The sequence below is a fragment of the Callorhinus ursinus genome, unplaced genomic scaffold (genome assembly GCF_003265705.2).
Source record: "Callorhinus ursinus isolate GAN/ISIS: 27379988/994484 unplaced genomic scaffold, GSC_fseal_2.0 scaffold13, whole genome shotgun sequence".
Classification (NCBI taxonomy): Eukaryota; Metazoa; Chordata; class Mammalia; order Carnivora; family Otariidae; genus Callorhinus; species Callorhinus ursinus.
In genome coordinates, this window is record NW_027397075.1 from 35,425,848 (window position 1) to 35,439,071 (window position 13,224).

The 13,224-nt window shown below is 36.3% G+C and overlaps 1 non-coding gene across 1 annotated transcript; it reads right to left on the reverse strand.

Moving 5' to 3' along the window:
* Positions 1-3,867: 3,867 nt before the first annotated feature.
* On the reverse strand, positions 3,868-3,993 carry LOC112828940 (small nucleolar RNA SNORA32). Its single transcript, XR_003209632.1, has one exon. It is a non-coding gene; the product is annotated as a small nucleolar RNA SNORA32 (small nucleolar RNA).
* Positions 3,994-13,224: the final 9,231 nt, after the last annotated feature.

A 13,224-nucleotide genomic window follows, 5' to 3' on the forward strand; every position in this document is an offset into this window, starting at 1 on the left:
CATTTTTCAAAGAAGACATCCAAATGGCCAAAAGACACATGAAAAAGTGCTAAACATCGCTCGGCATCAGGGAAATCCAAATCAAAATCTCAATGAGATACCACCTCACACCAGTCAGAATGGTTAAAATTAACAAGTCAGGAAATGACAGATGTTGGTGGGGATGCGGAGAAAGGGGAACCCTCCTACACTGTTGGTGGGAATGCAAGCTGGTGCAACCCCTCTGGAAAACAGTATGGAGGTTCCTCAAACAGTTGAAAATAGAGCTACCATACGATCCAGCAATTGCACTACTTGGTATTTACCCAAAAGATACAAATGTAGGGATTCCGAAGGGGTACGTGCACCCCGATGTTTATAGCAGCAATGTCCACAATAGCCAAACTGTGGAAAGAGCCAAGATGTCCATCGACAGATGAATGGATAAAGAAGAAGTGGTATATATACACAATGGAATATTATGCAGCCATCAAAAGGAATGAGATCTTGCCATTTGCAATGACGTGGATGGAACTGGAGAGTGTTATGCTGAGTGAAATAAGTCAATCAGAGAAAGACATGTATCACCTGACCTCACTGATATGAGGAATTCTTAATCTCAGGAAACAAACTGAGGGTTGCTGGAGTGGTGGGGGGTGGGAGGGATGGGGTGGCTGGGTGATAGACATTGGGGAGGGTATGTGCTATGGTGAGTGCTGTGAATTGTGTAAGACTGTTGAATCACAGATCTGTACTTCTGAAACAAATAATTCAACATATCTTAAAAAAGAAAAAGAAGAAGATAGCAGGAGGGGAAGAATAAAGGGGAGTAAATCGGAGGGGGAGACGAAACATGAGAGACGATGGACTCTGAAAAACAAACTGAGGGTTCTAGAGGGGAGGGGTGTGGGAGGATGGGTTAGCCTGGTGATGGGTATGAAAGAGGGCACACTCTGCATGGGGCACTGGGTGTTATGCACAAACAATGAATCATGGAACACTACATCAAAAACTAATGATGTAATATATGGTGATTAACATAAGAATTAAAAATTTTAAAAAACCTAATGATGTAATGTATGGTGTCTAATATAACAATTAAAAAATTAAAAAAAGAATACATTTAAGAATAGGTGTAAAGTGAAAACTAGAAAACACTGCAGAGAAATTTGAAACCGAACAAGTAGAAAAATATAGATTCACAGATTCACAGATTGTAAGAATAAATATTATAAAATTGTCAGTTCTCCAAAATTTGATCTCCAAAATTCTCTACAAATTGCTTGAATGCAATTTCAATCATAATCTGAGCCAATTTATTTGTAGAAATTGGTAATCTGATTCTAAAATATCTATCAATAGGCAAAAGACTAAAAGATCCAAAATAATATTTAAAAGGAATAAAGTTACACAACTTGCACCACATGATTTCAGACTTATAGAGATAGTGTAATCAAGAAACATGGCAATGGCATTAGAGCCAGTAAGTTAATGCAATGGAACAGAATAAAGATCAGAAATATACCCATAGTTACATGATAACTTAATTTCTGGCAAATGTCAAAGCAACCCAATGTGGTAAGGAATATCTTCGTACAAATTATGAACAACTAAATATAATATATGGAAAAAAATGAACTCTGACCTGTACTTTACCATTAGGTAAACAAACATTACTTTACACAAACATTAATTTACAGTGACTCATGGACTCAAAGTAAAAGCTAAAACTATTAATCATTATCACTCTTTATACTATTAGTATCATTGCAATTTGGAGATAAGCAGTTTTTTTAGACTGAATATAGACATCAATAACCATAAAAGAAAGAATTTATAAATTGGGCTTCCTCAAAATTAAAAACTTCTGCTCATCCATAAAAAAACATTAAGAAAAAATAGGTAAGTCACAAGGTAGGGAAAAAATATTTGCAAAACTTACACTTTACAAGGGATTAGTATCTAGTTATTATAAAAAATTCCTATAACTCATTAATTAAAAACAAAACAACCTAATAAGAAACAGGCAAAAGATCTGAATGGACACAAAAGAGGACACAAAATGGACATCATAAAAGAGAATGTGAAAAGGGCCAATAAACATGAAAAAGTACTCAATATCTTTAGTCCTCAAGGAAATACAATTGAGATTCACCATGAAATAAAAGCATACTGTTAAAATAATTAAAAATTTTTTAAAAAAATAGACAATACCCAATGATGGCAACCCAGAGCTCTTATACATTGCTGTGGAAATACTGAATGGTTCAACTACCTTGGGAAAAGATCTGGCAGCTTATCATAAAAGCAAACATATGTCTACCTTGTAACCAAAAAATTTTACTCCTAGGAAGAACAAAGGAACAGAAGAACAAAAACCTACACCCCTCAAAAAAATGTACAAGATGGTTCATAGCAGTTTTATTCATAAACTGCTTTTCCTTTTCTTTCTGTTCACCAGGGCTCAACTTCTATTCATTGGACAAGTTAAGCACAACCATAGTAGGTTGCCCAATTGTGTCCCCCCTAGAATACCCTGATCTACTACCATCACCAGGAAAGAAGTAAAAGAAAGAGCCAGAGACTTGGTGGAGACTTTGTAGAGAGTCTCTCTGAGTTTGGCTGTATTGGGACTGAGTGCTGGAATTGCCTTGACTCCTGCCATTGTTGGAGGAGGTGATCAAACTTGACTCATTTAGAGGAAGCTAAAACAGCTGAGAGTAGTAAGAGATGACACACAGATGTACATCCAGAAGTCTCCGTTGAGGCTTCAGCTGAGGACCAGGGGGCATTAGGCTCATGTATTTCCATAAAGTGTGTAAGCCCAACTGTCAGCACTTTGGCAGGTGGTGTGGAAACCTCCTCACTCACATGTAGACTTCACTTAGCAACTGTATGTTCTGCATAGCACTAAGATCCTAAGCAGCACTTTGTATTCCTGAGTCTGGACTTTCTATACTGCAATCTCTTCCTGGTTTCCACTCCATATCACAGCCTGCAGATGCATTTGATGCCTTCAATTCCAAAGATTTTCTTAGGTTCTGTAGCGTCAAGAATCTTCATTCTTTTTCACTTACTGCAATTGCATTAGCACACATTGTCTTTCTCTAGTGTGCTGTATTAGTTAAAACTCATTCATCTTCTTCTATTCTTCCTAGTTCTGTTGCTATTTCTTTTCACCGACCATCTCCTCCCCAATTCTGTTTGTTCTTTTGGATTTAACATTTTAAAATTTTTACTTACTGTAATTGTTTTATTTCAGAAGTGTTGGTTCTATAATTTTTAACAGAATATTCTCTTTGCTACATCTCTTGACCTCTCTGTCATATTTTCCAAATTTTATATCCCACTGAGAAGCTTTTTCTAATTTCACTAATTATCTCTTCAACTGGGCAGGATATACTTATTTAAAAGAACAATTAAGTTTTAGCTTATATAATTAGTTTTTTTAAAGTCAATAAATTTTTATTTAAGGAATTTTACATGTGATTCCTTCTGCTTCCAATCACAGTAGTTCCTCCGAAGTCAGAATCATAATCTTCAAAATAGCCCTTTTAAAAAGAACTTCTTCAATCCACAGTTGTCACTGTCAGTCCTACATAACAAGAACATAAAAGTAAGGTTCCATTTCCAGAGATGATCATGTAAACTGAAGCCTGCCTCCCTCTGTTAAATCTATTGTATTACAAGTTGCATGGTTATTAGCAAGAGTGATTTAGCAAAAGACATTTGCAAGAGTAGAGATCTAGGCACGCACTGTTCAATATACTAGCCATGTATGGTCAGATGAGAATTTGAAATATGACTACTACCAAATCACATATGGCTTGTGTTACGTTTATACTGGACAGTGCTGATCTAGCCGATGGAAATAGAACAGGGTTGATAAAATGTTCCCAATAGGCTGAATGCTAGCAAAGTAGCAGAAAGAAAGAAAACCTAGTGGGAAAATTTTTTTATGGTCATGTCCACAGCAAATGAGAAACTGCATTCTCAAAGCCTTGGTAATGACCATATATAACTAGTTTTATATGTAAGTTTTAATCAATTCCTTTTTGAAACTGCTTAGTCTTTTTTATAGCATCTTGCTCTTCTAGGTTTTATTTTTTCCTTTTATTTAATCATTTTAGACATATATGTCTCAGATTGTTGAATAATCTGAAATTCTTAACAACCCAATTCTCTGATGTTTGTTGTATCTGCTGACTCGTGCATATAGTGGAATGCTCCCCATATTATATAATTTAAATTTTTATTTAATCTTCAATAGATTCTTATCTGTGGAAATACAGTGCAGCCAAGGTTAAAGACGTATTCCTTAAGAATTTTTTTCTTTTGGGCGCCTGGGTGGCTCAGTCGTTAAGCATCTGCCTTCAGCTCAGGTCATGATCCCAGGGTCCTGGGATCGAGTCCCACTTCTTTTGTGATCCCAAACAAATTTTAGGATTGTTCTCAGTCTGTAAAAACTGCTGTTGGTATTGTGATAGGGATCGCATTAAATCTGTAGATTGCTTTGGGTAGCACGGACATATTAATAATATTCGTTCCTCAAATCCATAAACATGGAATATCTTTCCATTTGTATTATCTTCAATTTCTTTCATCAATGTTTTATAGTTTTCAAAGTATAGGTCTTTCACCTCCTTGGTTAAGTTTATTCCTAGGTATTTTATTCTTTTTAGTGCAATTATAAATGGAATTGTTTTAATTTCTCTTTCTGCTACTTCATTATTAATATGTAGAAATACAACAGATTTCTGTATATAAACGCTGTATCCTGCGACTTTACTGAATCCATTTATCCATTTTTGTAGTATTTTGGTAGAGTCTTTAGGATTTTCTGTGTATAGTATCATGTCATCTGCAAATAGTAAAAGTTTTACTTCCTTACCAATATGGATGCCTTTCATTTCTTTTCATTGTCTGATTGCTGTGGGTAGAACATCTGATACTAGTTGAATAAAAGTCATGAGAGTGGATATCCTTGTTCTTATTCCTGATTTTAGAGGAAAAGCTCTCAGTTTTCCACTATGGGTTAGCTGTGGGTTTTTCATATATGGCCTTATTATGTTGGGTGTGTTCCCTTTAACCTAATTTGTTGAGTTTTTATCATGAATGGATGTTGTACTTTGTCAAATTCATCTATGAAAATGATCATATGGTTTTCATCCTTTCTCTTATTAATGTGATATGATTGATTTGCAAATATTGAACCACTCTTGCATGCCAGGAACAAATCCCACTTGATTGTGGTGAATCACTTTTTTAAAAAATGTACTGTTGGGTTCAGTTTGCTAATATTTTTTTGAGGATTTTTGCATCTATGTTCATCAGAGATATTGGTCTGTAGTTTTCTTTTTTTGTAGTGTCTTTATCTGATTTTGGTATCAGGGTAATGCTGGCCTCATAGGATGATTTTGGAAGCTTTCCTTCCTTTTTTTTTTTTTTTTTTGGAATAGTTTGAGAAGAAGAGTTAGTAACTCTCTAAATGTTTGGTTGGATTCACCTGTGAAGCCATCTGATCCTGGACTTCTATTCATTGGGAGTTTTTTGATTACTGATTCAATTTCATTGCTATTAATTAGTCTGTCAAATTTTCTTTTTCTTCCTGATTCAGTTTTGGAAAGTTACATGTTCTAGGAATTTATCCATTTCTTGTAGGTTGTCCAATTTGTTGGCAAATAATTTTTCATAATATTCTCTTATAATCCTTTCTTTGCTGTGGTGTGGATTGTTATTTCTCCTCCTTCATTTCTGATTTTGTTTGAGTCCTCTCTCTCTCTCTCTCTCTCTCTCTCTCTCTGATGAGTTTGGCTAAAGGTTTATCAATTTTCTTGATCTTTTCAAAGAACCAGTTCTTGGTTTCATTGATCTGTTCTATTGTTTTAATTTCAATTTCATTTATTCTGCTCTAATCTTTATTATTTCCTTCATTCTGCTGGCTTTGGGTTTTCTTTGTTCTTTCTCTAGCTCCTTTAGGTATAAGGTTAGGCTATTTGACATTTTTCTTGCTTCCTGAGGTAGGTTTATATCTATAATTTTATCTCAGAACAGCTTTTGCTGCAACCTGAAGATTTTGGATTGTGTTTTCATTTTCATTTGTCTCCATGTATTTTTCAATTTCCTTTTTGATTTTCTTGGTTGACCTATTCATTGTTTAGGAGCATGTCATTTAGTCTCCATGTATTTGTGTTCTTCCCAAATTCTTTCTTGTGATGGATTTCTAGTTTTGTACTGTTGTGGTTGGTAAAGAGGCATGATATTATTTTAGTCTTTTTGAATTTATTAAGACTTGTTTTGTGGCCTAACATGTGATCTAGTCTGGAGAATGTTGCGTGTGCACTTAAAAAAAATGTGTATTCTACTGTTTTTGGGTAGAATGTTCTGAATATATCTGTTAGGGCCATCTGGTCCAATGTGTCATTCAAGCTACTGTTCCTTTGTTGATTTTCTGTCTGGATGCTCTATCCGTTGATGTAAGTGGGGTGTTAAGGCCCGCTACTATTATTGTATCATGGTCAATTTCTTCCTTTATGTCTATTAACAGTTGTTTTATGTATTTAGGTGCTCCCATGTTGGGTGCATAATTATTTACAATTTTTATATCCTCTTGTTGGATTGTTCCTTTTATCACTGTGTAGTGTCTTTTCTCTTTTGTTACAAACTTTAGGTCTGTTTTGTCTGATATAAGTATTGCTACCCCAGCTCTCTTTTTGCATCCATTTGCATGGTAAATTTTTTTATCCCTTTTTTTTTAAGATTTTATTTTCTTATTTGACAGAGAGAGACACAGTGAGAGAGGGAACACAAGCAGAGGGAGTGGGAGAGGGAGAAGCAGGCTTCCTGTGGAGCAGGGAGCCCGATGCGGGGCTCGATCCTAGGACCCTGGGATCATGACCTGAGCCGAAGGCAGATGCTTAACAACTGAGACACCCAAGTGCCCCTCATCCCTTTACTTTCAATCTTCATGTGCCTTTAGGTCTGAAGTGAGTCTCTTGTAAGCATGACATAGATGGGTCTTGCTTTTTTACCCATTCAGTTACCCTATGTCTTTTGATTGGAGGAATCAAAAGATTGCTTTTACATTCAAAGTAATTTTTGACACCTATGTACTTAACTGTCATTTTGTTACTTGTTTTACAGGTGTTTTTGTAGTTCTTTTCTGTTCACTTCTTCTCTTGCTCTTCTCCCTGTGGTCTGATGGCTTTCTTTAGTGATATGCTTGGGGGATTCCTTTCTCTTTATTTTTGGCATATATATTACAGTTTTTTTTTTAATTCCAGTATAGTTAATATACAGTGTTATATTAGTTTCAGGCATACAATATAGTGATTCAACACTCCCATATATCACTCAGTGCTCATCAAGATAAGTATAGTCTTAATCTCCTTCACCTATTCCACCCACTACCCCACTCACCTCCTTTCTGGTAACCATCTATTTATTCTCTATAGTTAAGAGTCTGTTTTTTGGTTTGTCTTTTTTTTTCCCCTTTGTTCGTTTGTTTTGTTTCTTAAATTCTACATATATGTGAGATCATATGGTATTTGTCTTTCTATGATTGGCTTATTTTGCTTAGCATAATACACTCTAAATCTATCCATGTTGTTAAATGGTAAGATTTTGTTCTTTTCTATGGCTGAATAATATTCCTATACACACACACACACACACACACACACACACACACACACACCACATCTTTATTCATCTATCACTGGACACGAGGGCTGCTTCCATGGTTTGGCTATTGTAAATAATGCTGCTATAAACATAGGGATGCATATATTCCTTCAAATTAATGTTTTCATATTCTTTGGGTAAATACCCAGTAGTGTGATTACTGGATCATAAGATAGTTCTATTTTCAAATTTTTGAGGAACCTTCATATTGTCTTCCACAGTGGTGATGCCAGTTTGCATTCCCACCAATAGAGCAAAAGAGTTCCTTTTTCTCCACATCCTCACCAACATTTGTTGTTTCTTGAATTTTTGATTCTAGCTATTCTGACTGGTGTGAGATGCTATTTCATTGTGGTTTTGATTTGCATTTCCCTGATGATGAGTGGTATTGAGCATATTTTCATGTATCTGTTGGCCATTTGGAGGTCTTCTTTGGAGAAATGTCTATTCATGTTTTCTGCTCATTTTCAACTGGGTTGTTTTTTGGGTGTTGAGTTTGATAAGTTCTTTATAGATTTTGGATACTAACCCTTTATTAGATGTGTCATTTGCAAATATCTTCTCCCATTCCATAGGTTATCTTTTAGTCTTGTTGGTTGTTTCCTTCACTGTGCAGAAGCTTTTTATTTTGGTGTATTTCCCACTAGTTAATTTTTTTTTTTTTTTACACCTTGCCTCAGGAGACATATCTAGAAAGATGTTGCTATGACCAGTGTTGGAGAAACTACTGCCTGTGCTCTCTTCTAGGATTTTTATGGTTTCAGGTCTCACATTTAGGTCCTTAATCCATTTTTAGTTTATTTTTGCGTATGGTGTAAAGATGTGGTCCAGTTTCTTCCTTCTGCATGTAGCTGTCCAGTTTTCCTAACACCAGTTGTTGAAGAGACTGTCTTTTTCCCATTACATATTCTTCCCTGCTTTTTTGAACATTAATTGGCCATATAATTGTGGGTCATTTCTGGGCTTTCTATTCTCTTCCATTGACCTATGTGTCTATTTTTGCACCAGTACCCTATTACAAGTTTTTTATTTGTGGTTACCATTAGGCTCATATATAACATATTATGCATATAGTAGTCTATATTAAGTTGATGGTTGCTTAAGTTTGAACCCATTCTAAAAGCACTAATTTTTTACTCCCCTATATACTTGTGAATCCTTTGACTGTTTATAGATATAATTGATTTTGATGCTTTTGTGGTTTAACCTCTGTCTAGTTGAAGCTATTAATCTATTATTTTTATTATGTTTGTATTTACCTGTGAATTTTTTTCCTTTCACAATTTTCTTACTCCTAATTATGGCCTTTTCTTTCCACTCAAAGAATTCCTTTTAATGTTTCTTGTAAGGTTGTTTAGTGGTGATGAACATCTTTAACTTTTGTTTGTCTGGGAAACTCTATATCTCCTTCTATTCTGAATGATAGCCGGGTTGGGTAGTTTTTTTCCTTTCAGCATTTTGACTATATCATGCCACTTTCTTCTGTTCTGCAAACTTTCTGCTAAAAAAAATCAGCTGATAGCCTTATGTAGTTTCCCTTGTATGCAAACATTTTCTTTTCTCTTGATGCTTTTAAAATTCTTTAATGACTTTTTGTTATTTTAGTTATTTTTTAAAGATTTATTTTAAAGAGGGGGGAGGGGCACAGGGAGAGGGAGAAAGAGAATCTCCAGCAGACTCCCCAGTAAGCATGGAGCCCAATGCAGGGCTCCATCCCATAATCCTGAGATCGTGACCTGAACCAAAATCAAGAGTCAGATGATTAATTGACTAAGGCACCCAGGTGCCCCTCTCTTTTTTTAAGATTTATTTATTCTAGAGAAAGAAAGTTTAAAGATTTAGAAAGAATAAAATTTTTGCTATTTTAATTATTATGTGTCTTGATGTGGACCTGGTTGGGTTGATTTGGATGGGACCTCTCTGTGCCTCCTGGCTTGATGATATCATTGAGTTCCCTTAATCTATTCCTATTTTTGTATTATTCTTTTTTTTTCTTTTTCCTGTTCACCTCGGTTGCTTTTCATTACTTTGTTTTCCAGCTCATTGATTCTTTCTTCTGCCTCCTCTAATCTACTATGGATTCCTTCTGTGTACTTTTAATTTCAGTTATTGAGTTCTTCATCTCTGACTGGTTCTTTTTTATATTTTCTTTCTCTTTGTTGAAGGTCTCACTGAGGTTCTCCACTCTTTTCTCAAGTCCAGTAAGTATCTTTATAATGATTACCTTGAGTTCTTTATCAGGCATATTGCTTATCTCCATTCATTTAGGTCTTTTGCTATGGTTTTTTCTTCTTATTTTTTCATTTGAGATATATTCCTCTGTCTCTTAATTTTGTCTACCTCTCTGTGTTTGTTCCTATGTATTAGGAAAGTCAGTTATGTCTTCTGGTCTTGAAAATATTGGTCTTATGAAGAAGAGGTCCTGTGGTGCACTCTAGCCCAATGTCCCTTATTCACCAAAACCAGGGGCTTCAGGGTTGTCTCCTAGGTAGATTGCATGTGCAGGTGCAATGATCAGCAGGCCACTCTCTATGCACTACCAGATATATGGTTCAGCTTAGCCCCAGCACATGGACTGTTGGCAGACATCTGATCTGACTGCCAGCCCTATCACCGACACCAGCCTCTCAGGGGACAACACAGGGAAAGCACTCTGTTGCTCAGTGCAACTATAGTCCCACAAATGGGTTGAGGGCAAGCATCTGGTCTGACTGCCTACACTGCCTAACTACAAGCCCATAGTGGCCCCACACTGACTCCTTACTAGCACAGGACCAAACCTGCCCACAACAGGCAAAGTGGGCCATTGTAGCCAAATGGGCTAAATGCAAACAAGCCTCAGCCACAACAATAAAGCACATGCAGGAGTCACTTTGGAGTGGAGCTGGACCCTGCCAGGGCTGCTTGCATGATGTGACATGGCAGGAGCTGCTTTGGAAGAACTCCTGCCAAGTGGGGCATGTTGGATGGGGTGAATCCGCAGAATACAGGGGTGGGAAATGCAGTGTTAGCAAGACAGGTGGAGGGTGTTTGCACTGGTTCCCACAGGTGTCCAGCTATTTAAGCTTGGGAAGAGGGGGAGAAAAGTGGCTCCCACCAGCTCTTTTGTTCTTGTAGAAGTTTCCTAAAGATCTCTGCCCCTCTAGAACATCTTCTGAGATTAATAAATAAATCTCCTTTACATATACTCCAGGTGCTTTTCAAACTGCACTTCTATGCTGTATTTCAGTGGGATTGTTTCTCTAAGGGCACAGACTCAGTTTCCTATTGCCTTCTGGCTCTCCTCAAGTCAAGCCTACTCATTTTTAAAGCACCCAGAATTAAGCCCCACTGGTAGTAAATACTCAGGAATTTAAGCCCCACTTGTTTTCAAAACCAAATGTTATAGGGACTGGTCTTCTCAGTGCAGGTCCCTTGTGCCTGGAGTGACTGGTGTACAGTCTGCTATCCCTTCTCCATGCTTGTGGTGTTCCTCCCATTTGTGGTTAGTCTCACAGACAGTTTGATTCCCTACCATGTCTCCACCCTCTCCTAGTCTTTTTGATATGGCCTCCTGTCTATGATTAACTGTGGAAAGTCTGTTCTGTCAGTTTTCAATGGATTGGTTGCATTGATGCAGCTGTTATCAAGGTGTATCCATGGGATGTGGTGAACTTACAATTTTCCTACTCTACCATCTCCCCAGAAGTCTTAATAATGGTTTTATATTTGATTCTCTCAGTCATATCAAGAATATCAGTCACATGGGACTGAATTTTATGTTGATTTCTTAATTTGGCATCTCTCAGGACAAGAACCTCCTGTAAATTCAAAGCACTACCTCTATGATTCATAGGCCCCAGGCTTAAAATAAATCATGTACAACTTTTTTCAACCCAGAAGCCAAGCTGAACCATACAGATGTACTTGTCATCTCCCTGTGATCCTAGGGAGATTGTTTTTATAATACACATTAGAGGGAGTGCTACCCAGAAATGTATAAAAACAAATCTGAAAGTTTTAAGGAGAGTCGGTATTTAACTCTCTGCCAGAACAAAACTAACACTGCATAAAGGAAGACAAGATAAACCAAACGGTCTACCATATGTTATCCACAACATCTACCTACTAACAAAAATTTTCAGATAATTTCCATTTCCAATAATGGCAGAATATCCACAGATAACAATTATAAAACCTGACAGTAAAAGAAACCACCAACAAAATGAAAAGGCAACCTATTGAATAGAAAGGGATATTTGAAAATTATATACCCAATAAGAGATTAATATCCAAAATATTAAAGAATTTACACAACTCACCACCAAAAAAAAAACCTCCAACAATAATCCAATTTAAAAAATGGACAGAGTACCTGAATAGACATTTTTCCAAAGAAGATATACAGATGGTCAATAAACACATAAAATGATGCTCGGCATCACTTATCATCAGGGAAATACAAATCAAAACCACAATGGGATCACATTACACCTGTCAGAATGGTTAGAATAAAAAACTCAAGACACAAGTGATGGTGAAGATGTAGAGAAAAAGGAACCCTCATGCACTGTTGCTGGGAATGCAAACTGGTGCAGCCACTAGGCTAACTAGTATGAATGTTTCTCAAAAAATTAAAAATAGAAATACCATATGATCCAGTAATTCCATTACTGGGTATTTATGAGAAGAAAATGAAAACACTAATTTGAAAAGATATATGCACCTCTATGTTTACTGCAATATTATTTACAATAGCTGAGATATAGAACCAATCCAAGTGTCCATCAATAGATGAATGAAGAAAATGTGGGACATATATATACAGTGGAATATTACTCAGCCATAAAAAAGAATGAGATATTGCTATTTGAAAAAACTTGGATTGACCTAGGGAACATTATGCTAAGTGAAATAAATCAGAGAAAAACAAATACTATATGATTTCATTTATATGTAGAATCAAAAAAAATTCCAAATCCAAACAACCAACTAAACAAAAGCAAAAACACAGTCATATATACAAAGAACAAACTGATGTTTGCCAAAGAGGAGGGAGGTGAAGAGATTGGCAAAACTGGGAGGAAAAAAATAATTATAAAACCTGGACATTTTATAAACAACAACTGGAAGGCAATGGAAAGTGACTGATATAAGTTGAACTGTAGTTCCCCCAAAAAATGATTATTTGAAGTCCTGACCCCAAATATCTCAGGATGTAACCTTATGCAGGTTATAATACCTTATAGAGATAAGTTAATATGAGGTCATAAAGACAGACCCTAATCCAATAGGACTGTTGTCCTTACAGAAACAGGAAATTGGGACACAGAGACCCACACAAAGGGAGAACACCAACTGAAGATGAAGGCACAGTCTGATTCACCTACAAGCCAAGCAATGCCATATATTGCCAGAAAACCACCTGAAGCGGGAAGGGAGGCATGGAACAGATTCTTCCTCCCAGCCCTTAGAAGGAACCAACCCTGCTAACACATTGATCTCAGACTTCTAGCCTCCAGAATTATGAAACAATACATTTCAATTGGTTAAGCCACCCAGTTTGTGGTGCTTCATTACAGC